The following is a 25,298-nucleotide window of genomic DNA, read 5'->3' as shown; positions in this document are numbered from 1 at the left end:
AATGTAAGCACTGTATATGGCCATATGGAGGTGACAGACTCCCTTTAACCCTTCAAAGTTAAAAAAAGAAGGGAGAAGGGAGTTGATGGCTTTGCATAGTAGCAATATGGGAAAAATGTCCAGAAACTTCCATAGTCCCAAAGTAGCCTTCCTCCAGGACACTACACTATCAGTTTGGTTCTGCTCAGCTGATTGTGCCACGGGAAGACACGGCCAGCCACAAGCATAATTCAAGAGGTATTATATGGCGGCAATATAATGTAAAGGCACGAGGACACTGGTTTTTAAAGGGGCTTAAAGACCACAAAATTTTGTATCAGGGTCCCAAAACTTGAAGCTACGCCTCTGCTCGCTATGCTATAATAATGCATATTGAATTTTAACTTCTCAATTCTGAAATGGACTATACATTTGAAAAAAGACTGCAATGCAAAAACAGACTTATATCTAGCTATAAGAAATTGACTAAAATTCAGATTCCCTTAAAGGGGTTGTCCACATTCACTCTAAGTTTCACAAGAAGCCCTTTCCGTGCCCATGGGCACTGATGTAACAAGAGGCTGTGGTGTCCATAGCTTCCCAAGATGTTGGCTGTGTCTTCTATTGTGTAAGAGCTGAAAGTGCTCAGTGTAGGTGCAGATATAAGACTTCCATAGCTTCCCTGTGTCTCTGTATGCACTAAACGCTTCAGCCTCTGTTAAGTAGAAGACATAGCTATCATCTTGAGATGTTATAGACACCACAGCTTGTTTATATCAGTACCTATGGACACCTTCTGCTTGCAGGCTAAGGTAAACCCCTTAAGTGCATGCAGATAGTTGACATCCCCTCTAAGGACATATTCTTACTGGTACAGAGCCATACAGCCTATGTACAGTGCTGTGCAGGTTCTGCCCGATTCCATGGAGTCTGGTGGAACATGCCTTAATTTGTGTATGCTTCCATATGAAATCAAAAGCATACAATACAGCAGAAGCCCCATACCTCTCTATGGAAGCCCTATTATACTCTCATGTGCATGAACTTTTAAAGGGGTTCTCAGGATAGATCGTCAATATCTAGGGTTGCCACCTTTCCAAAAAAAAAAAAATACAGTCCAAGTGGGGGCATGGCTTAACACAGGGTATATCATTGCTCCCAGTAATATTAATGCCTTCATTAGTACCCCCAGTAATATAATGCCCCCAATAAAATGTAATGCCCCCATTAGCGCCCTCAGAAATAATACTGGTGGCCCCAGTAATAGTAATGCCCCCATTAGTGCGCTGCAGTAATAGTAATGCCCCCCAGTAATAGTAATGCCCTTATTAGTGCACCCCAGAATTATTACCCCCATTAGTGCCCCCACTAAGAGTAATAGACCCATTAGTGTGCTCTAGAATGAATAATTCCCCCATTAGTGTGCCCCAGAATTAATAATGCCCCCATTAGTGCACCCAGTAAGAATAATGCCCGCATTTGTGCCCCCAGTAAGAATAATGCCCACATTAGTGTCCCCCAGCAGAATAATGCCCCCATTAGTGCGCCCAAGAATAATTAATGCCCCCAATTAGTGCCCCCAGTAAGAGTTATGCCCCCTTTAGAGCGCTCATTAGTAACAGACCTTGTAGAAAAATACCGGCAGGGTCACTAAAATACCCTATCAATATCTGATCGATGGGGGTCTGACTACCATCAACTCCAATGAACAGCTGTTCAAAGAGGCCACGGCGCTCCGTGAGTGCTCAGGGTTCTTCCTAGGCCAGTGACATTACGTTCATCGGTGACGTGGCCTAGGCGCAGCTCAGTCCCATTCTAGTGAATAGGGTGGAGCTGCAAATCCAAGCACAGCCACTATCCAGTGGATGGCGCTGTGTTTGGTGAGCTGTGAGGAGGTCATGGCACTCACCAGCTGATCGCCAGAGTTGCCATGAGTCAGACCCCCACCAATCTCATATTGATGATTGATCCTGAGGATAGCCCATCAATATGAAAATCCCTGAGAACCCCTTTAAAGAGACGTGAAGTGAAATATAAAATGTGCTTTTCATTTGAACCAGCCTAAAACTTAAACAGAAACTGCAGGAGAATATAGGAGATCTCAGAGAGGGCAAGGAATTTCACGAAAAATAGACACGGGGGTGTGATGACAACTCTCATTTCCAGAACAGTTCAAGGTTGGGTAACTTAGGTCTGCTTTATTCAGACATAGAAAACAATTCTGTCCGGTGAAATTTTCTTTCCCTGCCACAAACTCTCTGAGCTCTTTTGAGGTTTTCGCTTCCTTGTCAAAACACTACAAATGGAAGCTTAATCTGCCTTTGGCAGAAACCTGTGTTTTCCTTGCCGTGTTACACGGGCTCTGCCTAACTCAAAACATATGAAATGCAGAAAACTGAGACGGATCGTGTTAATTAACCCTTCTATAGGCACAGATTCCTGCCATGCTTAGTTTGAAGAGGTATTCACCATTTTGCTGTCAATCTTTTTATTGAGCTTGAAGCCTGGCTTAGGTATGATTGTCTTCTTCCTTTCCAATGTCAGACGACAGGGGTGCGGGAAGCTGCTACATGGTAGGTGCTCCTTAGGCCCAACTGAGAGCTATAACATACCATCAGGACACATCATCAATAAGATCTAATAGGATATTAGCAAATCATCCCATAGGAAATAGCCCCTGGTGGCCAGTGATTGACTCCAAAGTCACCTTCAAATAGGTTTTTCTTCTCTTAGACCTTTAGGTCACTGTTGTATTAAGGCCCCTGGACCATCTACAGAGTCAGTCGAAGATTATAAAAACAATTATAATTTTTTTAACAGTTTTGAAACACGTCTTAGCTCATTGTAGTTGTTCTCACTACCTTTTTACCTCAACCTGCACCAGACCACCATGACATTCTTTCAGACACTCAGCAGAGTTCACTGGCCAGATGTTTTTTTTTTACAGCTCCCTCCCCATCTATTTCCAACTCTCCAAACAACCCCCCATCCCATTGCTACCCCCAATGTTGTGCATGTCTCTGCTACATTTTCCCTATGACCATACCTGCAATATTACACATTGCTCAAAAATACTGTACTACTGAAATATCGGAAAACATTAAGAAATCCAGGAACAAAAATATTTGCGTCATGTCAATAATTACCCCCCCAAGATAATAGTGTTACGCAAATATCGACCCCAAAATAATAGAGCCAACCAACCCTCAATATAATACTGCCAGATAAATAGTGACCAAGCAAAAATAGTGCCTAGGTGGAAATAGTACTCCACGCAGTAAAAGTGCCCTCTCTGTGCTACAAGCAGTTATAGTGCTCCCTTTTATTTAGAGGGGTTCTACAGTATGTTTTAACTGATGATCTATCCTCTGGATAGATCATCAGCATCTGACCGGCGGGGGTCCGACATCCGTGGCCTTCTCACTGTTTACCGCAGGCCCAGTGACGTCACGACTGGTATCACTGGCCTGGGCGCGGCTAAGCTTCATTCAAGTGAACAGAGCTTAGCCGCGCCCAGGCCAGTTGATACTAGTCATGACGTCACTGGGCCAGCGGTAAACAGTGAGAAGGCCGCGGCGCTGCTGGACCGCCGCTGCCTTCTCAAACAGCTGATCGGCGGGGGTCCCGGGTGTCAGACCCCCGCCGGTCACATGCTGATGATCTATCCAGAGGATAGATCATCAGTTAAAACAAACTGCGGAACCCCTTTAAGGACCCACACAGTATACTGCACCCTTTAGGCCCCTGTAATAGTACTTGTCTTAGTGCCCTAAGCAGTAATAATGCCTCTACAGTAACAGTATCCTCTTTGTGCCTAGTAACAATGACTTTTTGTATCACACTTATAGCAATAATACTCCTCTTTGTTCCCTGTACACCAACCCATGCCCATGGTGAGCTAAGTAGCTTCTGGGCTATGTGGTCAGCAGTCTAGCACAGGCAGCACCAGTGTCGGACTGGGGTGCCTTGAACCACCAGTAAAATTTGGTCTGGGTGCCCACTTTAAAGGTACATTCAGATATTATCTGCTCACACTGCTGCAGGTGACAGGAAGACCCTAAAGATGATTGATTATGGGGGTCCCATAAACAACTTTGAGAAGGCGGGTCCCCGGGGATAGAGGATATTGGCTGCCTGACTCTATACTTCGATATCTTCTCCACCACTTGATGCATCTATAATAATAAACTAGTTAACCTACACAGTTATGGATGCATTGACTGGTTGCGAATAGTGATGAGCGGCAGGGGCAATATTCAAATTCACGATATTTTGTGAATATTTGGGTAAATATTCGTCATAACTTCGCAAATTTGCAATTATTTTCTTGATTGTGAAAATCGGCAATGTAATATGCGCGTGTTGCTCGCGCAATACAGGCGTGGGTCACTTCTGCTACATTTTTCAAGCTGCTGGAAGTTTCCTGAGACTGGAGAAAAAGGATTAGCACGGCAGAACATTACAATAGCTTTATATGCAGATAGAGTGCTCCAATATATCGGCAATTAACGATGCGCATATTTTGGCGCAAATACCTGCAACTTCACATTTAGCAGGTCTGACTACATATTACTGATTGGTGCACTAAGTATTGTTGTGACATCACAGCACTATGTCTGTAGCATGTATGTATGGACAGCAGAACTATATCAGGATATAACCTACACTGACTATCTCCCACTAACTATCTGTATTATATATATATATATGAGCTAACTAACTATCTAGTGTAATGACACAGCAAAGCACAGAGCACAGTAATGACACTGCTGTCTCTCTCAGAACTGCAAAGAACTGTTGACAATGGCTGCTGGGGAGGTTCTTATATAGTAAGGGGTAGGCAACTTTCCTATTGGCTGCTAGGGATGTTGTTAAGCTCAGACAAAGACATTGCAGCCTTCTCATTGGCCCACAAGCAAGAAGGGAGGTTACTGATGAAAGAAAAATCTAGAATATTCATGAATACGAATATATAGCACTATATTCTAAATCTTCACGAGTTCTCGAAGTGGCGATATTCGTGATAAAAATTCGAGATTCGAATATTCGTGCCCAACACTAGTTGCGAAGCTGTACACTGCTTATCTATATGCAGTGCAGTCAGTCTATTGTGCCATTTGCCACTTGTGCGGAGGGTAGGGGGGTGGGGGACTAGGGGGCTAACCTGTCTCAGGGGCCCAATGTGGAATTCACCTGTTCCCCTGTGGGCCAGTCTAAGACTGGGCAGCTCTACGTGACAATTGTTTCACCTACGCCGAGCTGGGTCCAAACAGGTAGTCAAGTCTTAAAAGGTTATACCCATCTCAGACATTGATGACATTTCGATAGTGAAGGAGAGCACACCATGCAGGCACAGCCACCTCTCCATTTACCGCCCGAGCCAGCACTTGGTTTTTTTGGGGGGAACTCCCATAGCGGTGAATGGAGGGTGGCTGCACTTTCACTGTGTGGTCTCATTCACTTCATGGGCTCGTTCTGGAGATTGGAACAAGTTCCAGGGTTGGGACCTGCACCTCATATTGATGGCATATCCTAGTGATATGCCATCAATGTCTGAGATGGGAATTCCCCTTTAAGACTGTCTTTGTATTTGCCCAAGACATCCTCTTTTATGTGTAATGGCAACACAACGTCAGCACATGCTTCTTCTGATTATAGATTCCTATATTTATTATGTTTTGGCCTAGGGTGGCCTTCCTTAGAAAAGTGGTCCAAAATGAAATTACCTTAGACAACCCCCACAATATGCAAACAAATTATGACAAAGCACCACCAAATCTATGATCATATTGTGTGCTGCCTATTAAAAAACTATCATGAGCACAGTGCAAGTACCAGCTGAAGACATTGACTTTTGCAACTTTTTGGGGTAGTTTGCCCAAAATTTTGTAACTTTTTGCATCTTTACACCACTCACTTCAATTTTGAAAAATAGGTGCAAAAGTGGGGGTGGTTAGCTATGTTATTGAGTTGCATTTATCACTGAGACTTTTTATATAGTTGCAAAAAAAGTCTCAAACTCACGCCAGTACAAAGGTGTCACAGGAAAACTGGAGTAACATTTCTAGGTAAAAATGCTAGGTTTAAAGATGCACCAAATAAAAATTAAAAAAGACCATGTGACATTCGATAAATTAGGTGCAAAGAAATCCAACGCAATATCCTGCAAAACTGACTTCAAATATTCCCGCCATAATAACCACTCCTCCCCCCCCCCTCCTGGTGTGTACCCCATGGGTTATAGATATCACAAGTTGAGAGCCTAGATTTTAGAGGGATAGGTCATTGTAGCCACTCCATTTTGGCTAGTAGATAAGGGTCCATGATACGTTCTCTCCTTGTACAGTAGAGCAGATCTTGTGCAACATGAATAGGTAGTGCTGGTGCACCAGAGAAGAAGGACAGGTGTAGCAGAGCTGGAGAGCCAATATAGCATAGCTGAAGAACCAGGGTAGCAGAGCTGTAGATCTATTACAGCAGAGCTGAAGGTTTGATCCAGCATCACTGATCGGAACACCGATGTAGCGGAGTTGATATAGCAGAGTTTATAAACTGGAGCACGTTGTAGCAGAGTTGCAGCTGAGTTTTAGAAGGGTTAGGTTGGAGACCAGTGTGGCACAGTCGTAACAGAACTAGGTGGCCGGAGTTAAAAGGGTTGTCTCATCTCACTGTTACTAAGGTAAGACTAGACAAGTGCAGTGGGCATCTGTCAGCAGATTTGTACCTACAGTAGGAAAATGACTGACCTGTTAGATATGCACTTGGTAGCTGATGGCATCTGTGTTGGTCCCATGTCCATATGTGCCTGCACTGCTGAGAAAAAAGTTTTACTATATGCAAATGAGCCTCTAGGAGCAAAAGGGGCGTTGCCATTACACAAAGAGGCTCTGCTCTCTCTGCAACTGCCGTGCCATCTGCACTTTAATTGAGAGGGCCTGGTGTGATGACGTTTATACTGCCTGGCCCTGTCAATCAAAGTGCAGAGGGTGCGGTAGTTGTAGAGAAAGCAGAGCCTCTAGGTGTAATGGCAACGCCCCCATTGCTCCTAGAGCCTCATTTGCATATAATAAAACATCATTTTCTCAGCAATGCGAACACATATGAAGATGGGACCAACACAGATATCTTCAGCTGCCAAGTGCACATGTAACAGGTCAGCCAGTGTCATAGGTATCGGCTATCTGCTGACAGATGCCATTTCTAAACCACCCTTTGATTATAAATCGGTATTCTGTAAGCTCCCCCTATAGTGGTGGGTGTAGACAGCAGAATTGTATTATCTTACCCATGGCTATGTGAGGGGTAGAAGGGGGCTGGAAAGAAATCAAATAAGGATCTATAAAACCATATGAACTTTGTGAATACAACAAACTGAGTCAGAAGGTAAGCGGGTCCTCACTCGTACCCCGCTGGCTGATGCATCACATCATGAGAAAATAATATCTTGTTTATCATGGAAGGGAAATGAGTTTTAATCATTCATGTCGCTGTAGGACTCCTAATGTTATTGTAATAAAACAAATTCAATATCTTCAGTATTTTGCAGAATGAAACATAGGACCAAGAGGGGGACTGAAAAAAGGATTGATATAATTTAAAATGTGTATCTTCAGGATTTTGCATGTATATATACTTAATCCGAGTCAAATAAAACATGTGAAAGTATATTCCTATACGTGCTATTTCCATTGCCATTTAGGTACGGTTACAATTATATTGTAGGAGTAATGCTAAGTCTAATACAGGCCACAACAGAAAAATAATTACTAAGAGTGGCGATTTAGATGCTGGTCTTAGTCCATGGCCGGTGCCGCCTGATGCGCCTATGTTATGTAGAGGCACCGGCTAGGTGCCATGCGACTTGCTTAAATCTACTCCCGCTACCTTTCACTTCAATGGCAGTAACCATCTTCATCTGCTTCACAGAGGGCGGAGCTGTTTAGTTCCCCTGCTGCCCCCTGGAACTGGAGCTACAGAGTCAGGGTTGTATTTTCCATAAGAGATCCCTAGCCATGTGTCTAGGGCGCCAGAAAATTGGGGGCAGCACTTCACGTACAGCCGCAAAACCCCCCTCCTGAATTCAACTGTATTGTAGTCCTCTGGAACGCTGGGAAACGAGACACAGGTAAGTATCTGTTTTTTTTCATTGGCCGCTTGGGGTACATTACTGGTGGAAGGAGAGCACTGTAAGGGACATTACTATTGGGAGGGGGGGGCAATGGAGAACATAACTACTGGAGGGGTACTTTGGGGGCCATTACTCAGAGGGAAGAAGAGCACTTTGAGGGACATTACTGGGAGGTCACTGGGAGGGGACATTATTTCTTGGAACACTATACGGGTATTATTACTGGCAACACAATATGAGATATTATTTTTACTGGGAGTATTTTAGGGGACATTATTATTACTGGGGGCACTACATGGGGGAGTATTATTGCTGGGGACACCATAGGGGCATTATTACTATGGGGGACACTATATAGCATTATTATTAATGGAGACATTTTATGGGACCTTATTACTATCGGGGGCATTATTTTTTCAGCAGTAAAGTATTTGGGGACATTGGGGAGCACAGTGGGCACAGTACTGGGATTTGCAGCAGGATGACATTGTTGGAGCACCAGGATGGGGAGTTTGTGTTGAAAAGGTGGGGACATTGATGAAAAAGTGAGGAATCTAAGATGTCTATGTAAGAAACTCTGCATAATTTGTCATGGCGGTCTGGGCCGAGCGGAGAAGATGAGGAAAGAGAATGTCTACTTCACAGGAGATGTCACTGGATGTAAGAGGTATGCAATGCACTATTGTTCTGTATGTTTGTTAGTGCTGGCAGACAGTATGCTGTTACTAGAGCTGGCGCACTACTGTGACCTGTGTCTCAGCTCCACAGTCCCTTCCTTAATTTTTAATTAGAGACAATTGGAGGAGTAGGAGAGGGCAGCTTCTGGGGAGATATTTTGTGATGCTAGGGCAATATATTGTGCTGGTCTGTGCTATTTGGTTCTGCTGGGGCAGTATTTTGTCCTGTGGTATTTGGTCCCACAACATAACAAAATACCACAGTCCAGCACAATATACTTCCCCAGCAGAACCAAATACCACAATGCAGAACAAAATATCTCAGCAGAACCAAATACTCAAGTGCAACAATAGGTTCTGCCGGGGCAGTATATTGTGCTGCACTGTGGTATTTGGTTCTGCCGGGGCAGTATATTGTGCTGCACTGTGGTATTTGGTTCTGCTGGGGCAGTATATTGTTCTACACTTTGGTACTTCATTCGGCTGGGGCATTATATTATGTCGAACTGTGGAATTTGGTTCTGCTGGGGCAGTATATTGTGCGGCACTGTAATATTTGGTTCTGCTGGGGAAGTATATTGTGCTGCACTGTGGTATTTGGTTCTTCAGAGGCAGTATATTGTGCTGCACTGTGGTATTTGGTTCTGCTGGGGCAGTATATTGTGCTGCACTGTGGTATTTGGTTCTGCTGGGGCAGTATATTGTGCTGCACTGTGGTATTTGGTTCTGCTGGGGCAGTATATTGTGCTGCACTGTGATATTTGGTTCTGCTGGGGCAGTATATTGTGCTGCACTGTGGTATTTGGTTCTGCTGGGGCAGTATATTGTGCTGCACTGTGGTATTTGGTTCTGCTGGGTCAGTATATTGTGCTGCACTGTGGTATTTGGTTCTTCAGAGGCAGTATATTGTGCTGTACTGTGGTATTTGGTTCTGCTGGGGCAGTATATTGTGTTGCACTGTGACATTTGGTGCTGCTGGGGCAGTATATTCTGCTGCACTATGGTATGTGGTCCCACTACAGAACCAGATACCAAAATGTAGCACATTATACTACCCCTCTGTGGTATTGCTGGCCCCATCTACCTGTTAGCTCCTCCTACTTGTTTTGGCCCCACCTTCTGTCAATTTGGGCCCTGATAGGGAATACTCAGACTTGATGCCTAGGACAGCACCAGCTATAAATACAGCCCTGGGCCCCGTCCCTTCACCATCACAGATAAGGAGAATTAACCCTGTGTTCTCAGCAAGATTTCTATAAGAGCTGCTAAACTCCCAAGCTTTCTTAGTCTACAAAGTTGAAGATTAATTTTAAATGAACACTAAACATGGAAAATGTATAAAAAAGATATCCCGGTCACTCCTCCTCAATCTCCTTTGATCTTATATTGCTTCATATTACAATCAGAACTGAAAAATATACAAATAAATCTTTCCTGTGGCCCAAGAACTATATCCCCCCTCCTCTTCCCTATTCTCCTGTGTTTGGCTGTAAGACAACTGGCTACAGAAGTTGCCTCCCCCCCAGTGGTGTACAAATGGGGGGGAGGGTCTGCGCCTGGACAGCAGACAGCAGGCTGTCAGGTAAGAGATGAACATCTGTTGGACTCCATCTCCCTGATAGCGTGTTTTATTTGTTGCCGTGGTGCTTATAATCCTCTCTGGACGCTTCCTCTCAGTATCCAGCACCAGCCTAGTCCTCTGCTCACCTCCCCCAGCTATGAAGTAGGGAGAAGAGGACTGGAGAGTGGGCGGGGCTACAAGCCTTACAAACAGCACACCATTTACAGCAAGCAGAACCTGCAGGACCTTCCGTGATGTCACAGTCACATGATCAAGGTTCTTTAGCCAAGCACTGCACAGGAGGAGGACTAAACTATAGGTGAATGGGGTGTCATATAGTGTGTGTGAATAAGGTTTCATCTATACAGTGTGGGCATTACTCCTGCGAAGGGTCATAACAACTGTTATAGGGGCACAGAGAGGACATATCTACTGTGAGGGGGCACAGAGAGGGTATAACTACTGTGAGGGGGTACAGTGTGGGCATAACTACTGTAAAGGGGCAAAATGAGTGCATAACTACTGTGAAGGGGGCACTGAGAGGGTATAACTAATGTGAGGGGGCACAGTGCGAGCATAACTACTGTAAAGGGACAAAATTAGTGCATAACTACTGTGAAGAGGGCACTGAGAGGATATAGCTAATTTGAGGGGGGCATAGTGCGGGTATAACTACTGTAAAGGGGCAAAATGAGTGCATAACTACTGTGAGGGGGCACTGAGATGGTATAACTAATGTGAGGGGGGCACAGTGTAAGCATAACTACTGTAAAGGAGCATAATGAGTGAAAAAACTACTGTGAGGGGGCACTGAGAGCGTATAACTAATGAGAAGGGGCACAGTGCGGGCATAACTACTGTAAAGGGGCAAAAGGAGTGCATAACTACTGTGAGGGGGCACTGAGAGGGTATAACTAATGTGAGGGGGCACAGTGTGGGCATAACTATTGTAAAGGGGCACAATGAAGGGATAACTACTATGAGGGGGCACAATGTTGACATTTCTGCTGTAAAGGAGGCACAATGTAGGCATAACTAATGTGAAGGGGCACAATGAAAGGAATAACTACTGTAAAGGGGAGCAATAAGGGTATAACTACCGTGGGGGGCACAATGTGGGCATAACTACTGTGAGGGGCACATTGGGGGCATAAATACTGTGAGGGGGGGGGGGGGAATGAAGGCATGACAACTGTGCAAGGGGACAATGTTTTAAAGTATGAGGGGGAGGAGGTGCCAGAGAAAGGGCCCGCCTTGGGTGCCAAACACCTTAGGCACGCCACTGCTCCCTCCCTTGGCCATGTGTGCAATAAGTAAAACAAAAATCATAATGCCCCATAATATATATTAAAAAAATTATTCAGTAATAAGAAGTATTATAGGAATTTACAAAGCCTTACTCGGTATCTTAATTATTGTTTTTGGCTCTTCTGCTTTTCCTGCAAGTGATACTTAGAAGGGAACGACTCTGCCAAAATGCAATTAAGGTTCGTTTAGAAGATGGAACAGAGACTAGTAATTATATACTCAGTCTTAACCTCGTCAATAAACATCTTTATCTTTTACATCCTCTTGTGTTCACTCTTTGGAGGGGAATAGTGAATCGAATTATTTAGAACCGGCCTCAAGTATTATTTAAAGACAAAGTACATCAAAAATGTAATACTCAAAAATCCCAGTAAAATACTAATTCACACTGGTGAACTCTCTTCGCATGGAGCTGACATCCAGAACTATAGCGTAACCAAATCCCCCTTGTCATATTTCAAGGTTTTTAATGGGTTGGTATTGACTTGCAGGGTACCTGCCTATAGGTGGCACTAGACAGCTAATCTGCATGCTTTTTCCCAGGGAGCATTGCATGAGCCAAATTTTCTCAAGGAGAAACAGTATACCCTTGGAAGCAAACCCTGTCAGAACTGCTCAGAGATTTATGTCTGTCAAAGGTTAAGAGGGTTATGCCATGATTGATGTAAATAACGAAAATCAGACATCATATAGTACAATGCAATACCTTTCTAACAAAGCTGGAACCAGCCCTGTACCTCACATGGATCCAGAGATCTTATCGTTCATTGCTCTCCTAACTTATCTTCAGCCTTGCAGCTCAGAGGACGTGTCCTTTCTGCTGCAGCTCTCTCCCTGTAACTGCCACATCTTCTAACAGAACATAAGGCTGGTGGCAGTTGAAGATTTAAACTGAGCGTGTGCGACCATATCAGTGAGACTGACAAAAAAATGAGGAAAATAACAAACAATAGGTTGCTCTATACATTGTGGGGGGTTAGCTCTTCTCCGGGGGTCATTCACACAAGTATGACCACATAAGTTTCAGGTCTAAACATCGCTTTATTTGGCACCTCTGCAAACCAAACATAAATGATACAAAATAAACACCTGCCCAGCTGAGCTCTAACTAAACATAACATAACCTGACTCACCTAAAGGACCGCTCACACACGGTCATAACATGTGACTTTCCCAGCCTAATGTCCATCAGCCTCCTGGCTGTACAGAGCACCATTCACACACGGTCTAAAGTCCAGTGCCTTTATGGGGGAGTGTGGCCCAGTAGTCCTCCCGACTCCGGCCTTGTGACCACGTGCACCCAAGCGTCACCGCGTCTCCCAACAATCTGGCTAGCCCCATGGCCCCTCAGCCAGCCCAGCTGAGACCACTCTTCCAGAGCCTCCAGCAGGACTGTGTTTCACAAAGACTCTGTCTCCTTCGCCAGACTGGGAGCCACACCCAAGTCCAGCAACAGGATTAAATACCATCCCTGGACATGGGCATATTCCAAAATCCCGGACTGGAGCATGGGGAACAGTCACCCACCCAACACATTGCCTGTTCCCAGTAAAAGCCTGCCCCGGGCTAGCTGGAGCCAGCTAAGCTAACTGTCTTGGTGTCCACCAACTAACTTGGTGGCCACTTATATCTAGGGCCTTTACTCCACCAAGGCTGGGCCCCTTGGTGACATGCTCCTGGTGCAAACACACCCCTTTTTCATGCTTCCCCGGGACTTTACTGCACCCACCACTATTCACATTGCCACAACATATACAGTTTATTGAATAACTCAGTGGCTATGCTAAATTTTTAATTACATGCAATTACAAAAGTATTCAAATCCAGGTGCTGGTTTGAAAAATGTAGAATATGGTTTCGTGATATAACCCCCCTTTAAAGGGCTTAGAATGTTGTGTCAAAAACTTCCAAAAACTAAACTTTCACTTTGCTATTTTATATGGTGCCTCAGCCCCTTGATTCTAGTGGCGGTCTAAGCTCAGATACCCCACTAATGTGACATATTTAACCAGAAGAATAGTATAGGGGCTCACCCCCCCTGTTACTATAGATATGGTGCTCTTGTCAGGTTTGACTCACCCTATCAATTACAGTTAATAGTTAATTAGAGAAATGTTATGACAGGCATTCTTCATCTGAAACCAACCAGCGAATACGTTTCCCTAATTCACCATTTATTATTGTACATCGTAAACCAAAATACATATATGCATCTATATATAAAAATAAAATAAATGTTTAAAAACAAACAATCGGACAATATGCCGTGGCAATGTTAGGAAAAATGCATGTGTGGTATAACCACTAATGGGGTTAAGTTATATTATGAATCAGTAGCTATCATCCATACAGTCATCAAAACATTGCCACATTAGGTGCCACACTTCAGCAATAATTTGATTAATATATTGCACTAATACCACGTTTGATCGTATATACACACTTCCGAATAAGATGTTATATCTTTCAAATATGGTGGCACATTCATATAACTTGGTATATATAATCTATAATATCCGTAAGAGATTATCTCTTCCAAAGATGATTCATATCCGTGTTGACTGTAGGTTAGTTTGCCATATCAGTTAGACAGATGTTACTATCAAATAGTCACTTCATTGATGTTATGTCCGTTACAGGTAATTGTACCGCTTCAAGCCAAACTATAAATAAAAATTGATAATGGATAAAGTTGGTTGTGTAACCATACTGTGTGCATAGATATTGTTATCCAATGTCACTGAGTTAGTATTGTATCCATTTTATCATCATAATAATAGAGATACTGTATCTCTTTAAGCAGTAATGTATATCAATCGGTAGCGCCGCTACACTGTGGCGTCCCACGTGGTGGTCGGTACCTTAGTATCTGTTACCTCCTTCCTGAAGACAGCTCTGACCGTAATACCTCTACTCCAGGCTGCGTTAGGTGTGATCCCCGAGGACGGTACCTGGCATCTCACGTGGTCCTGTGTGTTAGAGCTCAGCGTCCCACGTGTTCCTATGTGCTGATTCAGGTTTCTCAGTCCTGTAGTCATTTGGGGGATTTTGGGAGGAGGATCAGATAATCAATGGAGAGCTTCTCCTGTCTTTTGATAGAGCGCTATTTTTGTACATATCCATGGATATTCAAAGTGGGTCTTGAGGTTTACAGGTATATATCACAAATCAGACTGCGTTTCGGAGTATTAACTTACTCCTTCTTCAGTGGCTACCTGTCTTAACACATCATGCCCACTTTTATAATCATCTAATTGAGCATCAAAAAAGTCTGTACTGGATTTCTTGCTTTCCCCTATTTTATGACAACTTAATTTGTCCTCATTTTCAAAGCATGGTCTCATAGTTAATTTATATTTTAATAAATATTACAGTTTTCTTCTTCTTCTTCATTCATATAGTGTTGTCTCAACCTAACTAGATAACCCTGAGCGGTCCCTGTGGGTCATATGAATTCCTATCTTGGGTTCATGTGGTAGCTGCTAGCAGGTGGAGCAGACAGGTCGAGTGGTCATACTAGCCGGAGTAAAAAACAGAGAAGTAAAACCTGAAAGCCAAAATAGTATCCAATAGCTATAACAAAGACAATCTGGAGCCAATAGAGAGAAAGGTACAAAGATGCAGAGGCAGGAGAATGGTCACCAGAAAGTCCAAGGTCAAATAAAGTAGCAGTCAAAGAGTAGTCTGGTAATAAGGTCAAAACACAAGTATACTCACAGGATAGACAGTAATCCAACACACTAGGTTGAAAGTACAATAAATTGTATTTGGCAATATTGCACCAGGATTTCAAGCGTGCCTGAGTTTTCCCAAAAAGTTTTTATAATAGTTGTCCTTCTTTATTCAATCATAACTGTGAAGGAACAGATTTTTTGGGCTATCCTAAAGTCTTTTTCAGACAGATTATTCCATGTTTCAGCTGCACAGCTAGATACATTTCTCACACAAGCAAGGGGTGTCTCCCTTCTGTGAAATCTGCAAGCACTATACTGCTGTGACAGTCCTTTCCCTTACTTCCCACTATGTTATCTTTAAGCTCTGGAGCTCACAGAACAGATAAGGAGGGGGACATGACACTTACAGACACACAGGAGGCTCCTATATTCTTGCGTAGAAGCAATTGTTTTATCAGGCTCAGTATCTGACCTAGCTCTGACACATCGCCACTGCCTCTCTGCTGTCTTCTGAGTCTCTGCTACTAGGGACAGATCTTGCAAATTAGGAGGAAGTGAAACCCCTAGTGGCCATGACTTTACAGCTTTTTTTCAGGTTGATGCAGGCATATTGTTTAAAGGTGATTTAGAAATTTGCTAGTTACACCATTATCTATTAAATGAAATGAAATTGCGTGAAAGTATAGTGACTATTTAAATAGAACACAAATCTCACTGATTTGCACTCAAGCCATGCCTCTCTTCTCCATGTCTGGACCTAAAACAGGTGAGATCATCACAACTTTCAGGCTATGGCCACGTCTACCACTTTGCCTGACTTCTGGAGCAGAGATTTTTTCAGCCTGATGGAAAGCAAAAACACCAACCTGAACAAAGCTTAAGATTTTTAAATACCATCACAGACAGTACTTTCTTTGGGTCTACAGCTCTTCAATTCATGAGCTTGTCTGAATAATTAGAAGTTCTTCAAAGTAGGTCAGGAAACATGGGTGGTCTTGGCAGATTATAACAGACAGTGACAAGCGGCCAATGGATTTTATGGTGAATAATGGTGACACGTGAGTACATCATGGCTATAGTCCAAGCTTTTGGACCACTATATCAATTTCTGTTTGTGTTCAGAAAGCAAAATAAAAAGTATATTGTATTTTTATTACATATCAGTGACATTAAAGGAATGAATAAGCTATACATTTTATGTATTCCTCAGATTTATAAGGATGCCATTGTGCAGCAATGTTTATGTAGAAGACAGAATGTTTTTTTTTCCAAATGTGGATGAGTAGTATAGTAATACATTCTCCGTATGACAGGTGTTGAGCTTATTAGTTGGGATAGTAGCAGTTACCAATGCTTGGTGACTAGGAGTAGGGTTTGTCTGACAATTTTCTTTTTAAATAAGCTGTAGAATGGATTTAAAAAAATAAGAATCCTCCACCAATCCCCCACCACTGCCATTCTGATGTTTACTGGTGTCAGGAAGCATAGACCAGCGGGAAACTGGTTACCACTGGAATGTCAGAGGTGGGATTTCAGTGAGGTGAGAAATGTTTTTTTTTAACCAATTCTTTTCCTTATATAAAAAAAATGTATTGATGGACAACCTTTTTAAAGCTGACTTTAGATACATTTTTCAATGTTTTCTGTAGGTTCTGCAATGTAGGCAGAAGCCCACCTGCCTAGCCATACAAAGGGGTTAAACCATGTTAAACCATGGAATAACTGGCACTAGAGGGCATATAGATGTCAACACATGAAAGGACTGGGTCAATGGCAGAAAAAGAAAAGGTTCCCAGGAGGTAAAGAGATAGAGATAAAACCTAGAAATATAAATAAAAGAAAGGGAATTTAGGTCTGGGCAAGGGTTGGAGAAAGAAGGTAAAAATGATGGAAGAGAAGCATAAACCCTAAGCGAACCAATATTGAATCAAAAGTTCAGAGGTCCTAGAATCAGGAAGCATACTAGGAGGCCAAACATGAAGGAATACATTTTACATTAGTCATATAACAGGCTACCCTATGTTTGAAAGATGTAAAGAAGGTTGTTTTAGGGCTAAAAAATTTCACAATTATAGGTTGCACAAGGATGCACTGGATTTGTTTGCTTGGTAATGATTTTGCTGTTTCAAAAAGATCAGTAAAGCAGATAATCATATAGATCAATTGGAGTCCCTTAGTCTAGAGCTCCACCATAGCATCACCTAGGCCGGGAATACTTCATTAGTTTTGCTTTCTAGCAGAGGAGCATGAGCCGAGGGTGCAGCATTGAAATCTTACAGCTGCAATCATGTATGTCAATAGATGTCGAAAAGACTTATAAACACTTTTTAAGAACAGAATAAAGCTGTTGAATAAGGATATTCTGAAGAAACATAAAGATCAGATTCATCCGTGAAGAAGATAGTAGCTGTATTGAGCGTAACTCCCTCCCAGGAACCGTGCCAGATCGCAGAGTCCCCAAAGATTGAAACCTTAAACCAAGAAACATTTCAGATATGTGGGCAAAGGGCCAAATGGTCAGAAACCCAACATCAAATGCCACATTGTGGAAGGATAATGCATTAGATAACCCTGCATAAAGGGTGAAGTGGTCCACTTAACCTATTGCCATCAGAATTGGCAACTATACATGTTCCAGGGCCCTTTAGCAGATACAGATTAGATACACATTGTCTTGTAAGTTTGTAGATAAGGTTTAAACATCCAGTGGCTTTTCCGGCCAGATGCATGGACTTCATTTCACAACAGCTGGAGGTGACTGTGGACTTCTGTAATACATAATCATGGAATTTTATTTTTTTGCTTGAATAGGGGTTATTTTAGAGAAAGGAAGAACATGATCATTTTAGCCAATTTCCATGAACTTGGAAACAAAACCAGTATAATATTATATAACTGGGTTTGCAATATCTCTAATAGTTTATAGAACATTCAGAAAGTCTTGTGATAACATAAAAAAATAAAAATAAATGTTCCCCTCTCATTAATCTGCACATAATAGAAAGTTAAAACTGAATGTTTGAAATCTTTTGTAATTTATTGATAAGGAAAAAACTAAGATATTAAAATAAGTATTCAGACCCTTTTCTCGGGACTTAGTTAAAGCCCATTTGGCAGTGATTACAGCCTCCAGTCTTCTTGGGGATGATGCCACAAGGTTTGCACACCTGGATTTGGAGATTTTCTGCCAATCCTCTCAAATTCTGTCAGGTTGGATGGGGACCATTTATGGACAATCATTTTCAGATCTCTCCAGAGATTTTCAGCTTGGTCACAGCTCTGGCTGGACAACTCAAGGACATTCACAGAGTTGTCTTGGCTGTGTGCTTAGGGTCATTGTCTTGTTGGAAGGTGAACCTTCAGCCCAGTCTGAGGTCCAGAGCAATCTGGATCAGGTTTTCATTAAGGATATTTCTGTATTTGCCCAATTCAGCTTTCCCTCAACCCTGACTAGTCTCCCTGTTCCAGCTGCTAAAAACACATTTACACCATGATGCTTTGATCAGGGTGGAGTTGCTGATTGTTGAACCTTTATAGATACAGACCTCACTCTATTCAGCTTGTTGGGTATAGCATTTCCTAAGTGCATTCTCCTTCAAATATATTTTACTTTGTTCTGTATTCTAGGATCTGTAGTTCCATGTTTTTTCTTGATGTGTTTGGGATTTGTTTGTTGTAGTGCTGTTGCATTGTCCAGGAGGCTTTGCTGAATTCAGATAGTCAGTTCAGTTACGGTATACTCTGTATCTGTTCACTGTTATTCATTCACTATTTACCTTTATGCCATACATATCCCATCCATGCCATTGCTGGACCATCTCCTTCTGTGACCCTGAGCATTCGGCTCCTGTCCTACACCAGAGTCTTGTTTTCATGCATGCTGTTCTTGCAACTGTCTGGTTCTGCAATTTAGCCCTACTGAGTACCAAGAGCCATTGTACAACTTTGGAAAGCAGTTCTGTGGTCTTGTGCACAACCAATGTAGTTACAAAATGGCATCTGGAATTCCTAAGGACTGGACATTTAGGAGCAATGTGAACACTCAGGAGCAATGCCATAACCAGTAAATTTACAATTATACTTTCACCACACTAGACCTCTGGAGTTTTTGAAATTATGTGAAAAACTGTCTAAAATTAACAAATAGGGCCATACGGTGCTTGTTGAACAGGGCCTCATGTCCTATAAAATTGGATCCAAAAAGTTAAAGTCTGGCAGCTAGTGATGCCACAACTAGAATTTAGGAGGAAGAACATGGAAGCTTTGTGCTGCGCACAGAATGCAAAGCAAAAGACACAAAGACTAGGACATAATCATTGACCAGCACTAGGTAGAAAACAGGTTAGGACTATACTGTACGTAGAACTCAAATATAAGGAGCAGGGAAAACTGGACACTGATTACAGTAGGACAGATATCACTTAGGTAATTCAATCTCTAGCTGGTGGAGTGGCCATTCATAGAGTTAGGACAGGGCTATGCAAAATCTACATTTCATGGTGTGTATGGTCTTGAGGGTTACGGTTTCTTCTTGTGGAGATGCCAGCTGGGAGGGAATCTTATAGACAATGCTCCTCCTGAAGGAAGAAAACTGTGTCTCTAGTGCCACCTGTAGGTAGCAAACCCATAAGTCAATGTCCAATTCATTAAAGAGTCTTGGCTATGGCTTTTAACCAAGCCTGAGTCTTCCTCGAAAGGAAAAGACACACATAAGAAATTGTGATTTAGCTTAGGCTAAAAGTCACGGCCAGCCTAGGTATGGTATGTGCTGCAAAAGTAGCATTATAATCCTGGATTGAGACCAATCTAGGACCACTAAAGTTGAACTTTGGAGTACAAATACTTATTTATTACAATGCTTAGTTAGGAAATGTTAGAAATCCACATTTCTATCTTCTAGGAAAGCTGAACCTTGGGTGAAAGTTCATCTTTTAGCAGGACAATGATCCCGAATATGAGGCCAATGTTCTATTGGAATTACTCCAGGACAAAAAAGTGAATGTCCTTCTATGGCCCAATCTAAACTCTGGTCACAATCCAACTGATTATTCAACTGGAAATTCCTGAGCAGAATCAACATCTGGCTATCTGAAAGAACCTAGATCTGCCTGGAAGAATGGGCCAAAATCAATCTCAAACAATGTAGAAACCTAGTCCATGACGCCCTTTCACCAAATGAACTACAGTAAATGTTCCATTCCATTATCTCTGATTAGTTCTCCAATCTGTATCGATCAGAAAATCATTCACCAATATCACAGTAAAGAGAGCCTAAGAGGATCAGTGTGGAGGTTGAATACTAATGCAAGCATAATGCTTTGTGGTTTTATTTTATACATGCATGACCATTTCTTAGAGATTTTTGATTTATTGTTTGGTAAAAAGAATATTCAAGGGTTTGCATAGTTTTGCACATCACTGTAAACCTGATCAGCATCAAACTGTCCCTGCAGATTATTTCAACATTGCAATGAGTTGCATTACTCACCTTACTTTTGGTTTTCTGTCCTATGCACTGGGACATCACTCCCATTATGGACCGATTAAATCCCCAGGCTCAAGAACTCTATATTTAGCTGCTTATAAACAGGCATTTAGATGCCTTGTCCATGTTGGACCTTTGTCAGTCAGCATACTATGGAGTGTAGGACCCTACACCTTTAAAGGGAACCTGTCACAGGAAACAGAGATCTGAACAGGAGACATTACAAAAATATACTGGAGGGATTATTGTAGATTGCTACTACAATTTTTATTGGTTAGACTAAAATTCCCCTGGTTTCTTAAAGACTATGGGGGTCATTTATTAAGACTGGAATTTTAGACGCTGGTCTTAATAACCCCTTGCGCTGGTGGTGGAGCCGCCGAAGTTATGTAGAGGTGCCGGCATCTACATAACTTCGTCGTATCCACCGCCGGTCTAAATGTAAGCCAGCTTCTTTGCTGGCTTAAATTTAGACCATTTTCTACACCTAAAACAGGTGTAGAAAATAATAAATGAGAAGCCAGACGAAAAAGTCGCAGATTGCGGCGCAAATAACCTCTATGCTGCAATCTGCTGAAAACTGGCGTATACCTTATAGTAAATGACCCACTATGTTCACCTTTACACCAAATTTTTTTTCATATATGTTCAATGTATCTGAAATGAAAAATGAAGCAACTTTGTGTATAGTCTTGGTTAACCCTTAGGATACCAGCGGCGTACATGTACGGCACAGAAATGCAGGACAGAAATCCCAGCGCAGTACAGGTACGGCGCGCTGAACAGCGGCAGGGGTCCGGTTGTCACTGATAGCCGGACCTTTGCTGTATGTGCCGGCATCGGTGAAATCATTAACCCTTACACGGCCGTGGTCAGCGCTGACAGCGGCACGTGCGGTACACTCACTGGTGCCGGTGGCTTCCAGCAATGCCTTCCTTAGGCGCATCGTGGCTGCCTTCCAGGAAAGCCTGTGAGATCCAGCCCCCTGGATCTCACAGGCAAGCAAGCTGTAAGTGTAGTACACTAGTAATACACTTACAGCCAATACAGAAGTATTCACAAAATTATCCAAACATGAAGTAGACATTTGGGGAATGTAAAGTAGTAACTATTTTCAGAGTTATTACTATCTATTATAAAAGTAGAGAAATAGAAATTTGGAAATTTGCTAACTTTTCAAATTTTTGGGTAAATTTGGTATTTTTGTATAAAAAATTATAATAATTTGACTCAGTTTTACCACTGTCATGAAGTACAATATGTGACGAGAAAACAGTCTTGGAATGGCCTGGATAAGTAAAAGCGTTTTAACGTTATTACCACATAAAGTTACACATGTCAGATTTGCAAAAATCTGCTTGGGATTTAGGGTGAAAAGTGGTTCTGTAGTGAATGGGTTAAAAAAATCTTCTACTATTTTGTGTAAATATTCATGTCTCCATGGTAACAGACAGCAAACAAACTTTGTCTGATCCTGCAGTGATACTCCCTTACTTTTTAGTACCATATATTTGGTAGGTTAGCAAGTTGCAAGAGACAGATGGAGAGGGATGTGACTTCAGGATCAGACCACTCAGGTTTTTTAGTTTTTTTTTTGCAAAGATGCATAGGTCTGCATAGGAGCTGTATACATAGAGCAGTATATATTTTTTTTTTCAGCAAGACAATTTGCGCTAAGTTTTTTTAAAATTTTAGATGGGCATAGCCTTTAACTAAGCATGTACCCCATCATGGATGGTAGGTGTATGACTGGGTGCTTATCAGTATTTGGAGCCTGTGCAACTGACATCCCTCAAATAACATTGTGGCCATACCCTTATGCCTTGATGAAATATCTACATGATATGTCATATAGACTCTACCAAAACATAGACCAAGTTGCTAGTGATGACATCATCAAACCAGTCCTTTAAAAGGTCTCCTGGTGGCCAAGATTGATGGAGTACTGCTGCAGGCAATGGCGTTATATTTGTTGCTGAGGACATAAGGGTTAGGCCTCTTTCACACTGGCGTCATGGATTTGGGCCGAATAAGACGCGGGTGCGTCGCGGGTAAATGCGCGATTTTTCCGCGCGAGTGCTTTACCACTGAGGAAGGGGACACTAACCCCGAAACGCGTCTGGTCAGCCCCCCACCTGAACGTGAGTGCACCACGAATAATCCGAGAAATATAATTGCCGAGAAACTTACTGCTATATCCGCGGGAGAAGGTGATGTGGAGCTGAAACCTGGATTTGAACCAGCGGGCCCACGTGCAACAGTTCACCAACGCGGTAAGCGAATTTCCTGGAAGACAAAAGGAAAGTATCCACTCAGAGTCTACAGGACGGCAGAAATCTTCAGGAACTGGTAAGATCGTTCTGATAATAGAGTGATCATCGATCTGACTATTTATCTCTAGCAGGACGCCGCTAGGGGTAGTGACAGCGGGACACCACTGCATTCAATCAGAATACTGTCAATTCATATGCACCTGCAGTGCTGTTACTGGCCTAGCGCATAGGTTCCACTGTTCCACGATTGAACCAGCAGTGACGGTGAATTGTGCGCATGATTCTGAGTATCGCACCACCGTACAAGTGTTAAGATTTCAGTGTGTTGAACTTTGCACATGTTCCTGAGTATTGGAAAGGACAAATAATGGAATGAACAGTGACTTTTCACGTCTGATAGCCGCTGTGATACTATTTGTTGACAATAGTCTATCATTATAATGGAGACACTGGACTAAAGCTGCCACCTAGCACTTTGTTGCCAATTTATGCTGCTAACTTGCTATATGCTGCTATATTTATTGTATTTAGTGATTGTCGTTTTAAATTATTGTATTTATGTACAGGAGGTTAGTCCTAATATTTAGATTATTTCATTCCTGCGCATTTTGCACTGCTGACCTGGATTTTAGATACAACATATAGATCGTTTTATTATAGTTTTTATTTAGTGTACTATCCTTTTATGTATATGCCTATATTCTTTAATTATTAAACGTATTGACCAAATTTCCTCAGGTGTGCCCAGTCTTTTATATACACATTTTGTTCTAAGAATTGCTGAGGACGTAAGGGTTAGGCCACTTTCACACGGGCGTCATGGATTTGGGCCGAATAAGATGCGGGTGCGTTGCGGGAAAATGCACGATTTTTCAGCGCGAGTGCAAAACATTTTAATGCGTTTTGCACGCACATGAGAAAAATCGGTACAGAAGTTCAGGTTTGGGTTAGGTGTTGTGTAGATTGTATTATTTTCCCTTATAACATGGTTCTAAGAGAAAATAATAGCATTCTTAATACAGAATGCATAGTAAAATAGCGCTAGAGGGGTTAAAAAATAAAAAATAAATTTTTAACTCACCTTAATCCACTTGTTTGAGCAGCCCGGCTTTTCTTCTGTCTTCAGGACCTGGGTAAAGGACCTTTGATGACATCACTGCGCTCATCACATGGGCCATCACATGATCCATCACCATGGTGATGGATCATGTGACGGACCATGTGTGTTGTGCCTTTTCATAGGTAAATGCATTGATATCCAATTATTTTAGTCAAGATGAATGTTCATTCCCTTTAAGAGCCATGCTCGACTATAGTTACAATTTTGTATGTCTTGAGAAGGCCAAAGTAAGGTCACACGAAGGTTTCTACTTTTTAGTGTTATTCTTCTCATAAATGTACCAGTCTGAGAAGAGGCCTTCTCATCTACTTTTAAATTTATGAAGGAAGATAAAGATACGCTCTATGCAGCTGGTGATAATTACCTATACAATTAGGCATTTATCAATGAAGCAAATATATAATATTCATGTATTCATTTAATGAGCCTTAGTCCTTAGCATAAGACAATCAGTAGAACATATAATATATATTATACTGTTATATGTGATGAAGACAACATGTATCCAGTATATTATATATATTTCTCATTAGGAGAATATTTGTCTCTAAAAGAGTGTCTGTGAAGATGTGTGTTTTGTAACAATTATTCACCTCTTTGGTATGAGAGGAGGCACTGATATCTCTGAGAAAACAAAGCCATTCAAGTTATTTACCAACTGAAGTAGTTCAAGCCTTTTATTGTTTTAATATTGATGATTTTGGCATACAGCTCATGAAAACCCAAATTTCCTATCTAAAAAAATTAGCATATTTCATCCAACCAATAAAAGAAAAGTGTTTTTAATACAAAAAAAGTCAACCTTCAAATAATTATGTTCAGTTATGCACTCAATACTTGGCCGGGAATCCTTTTGCAGAAATTACTGCTTCAATGCGGCGTGGCATGGAGGCAATCAGCCTGTGGCACTGCTGAGGTGTTATGGAGGCCCAGGATGCTTCGATAGCGGCCTTAAGCTCATCCAGAGTGTTGGGTCTTGCGTCTCTCAACTTTCTCTTCCCAACATCCCACAGATTCTCTATGGGGTTCAGGTTAGGAGAGTTGGCAGGCCAATTGAGCCCAGTAATACCATGGTCAGTAAACCATTTACCAG

The sequence above is a fragment of the Bufo gargarizans genome, chromosome 2 (genome assembly GCF_014858855.1).
Source record: "Bufo gargarizans isolate SCDJY-AF-19 chromosome 2, ASM1485885v1, whole genome shotgun sequence".
Taxonomy (NCBI): domain Eukaryota; kingdom Metazoa; phylum Chordata; class Amphibia; order Anura; family Bufonidae; genus Bufo; species Bufo gargarizans.
This window is presented reverse-complemented; position numbering follows the sequence as displayed.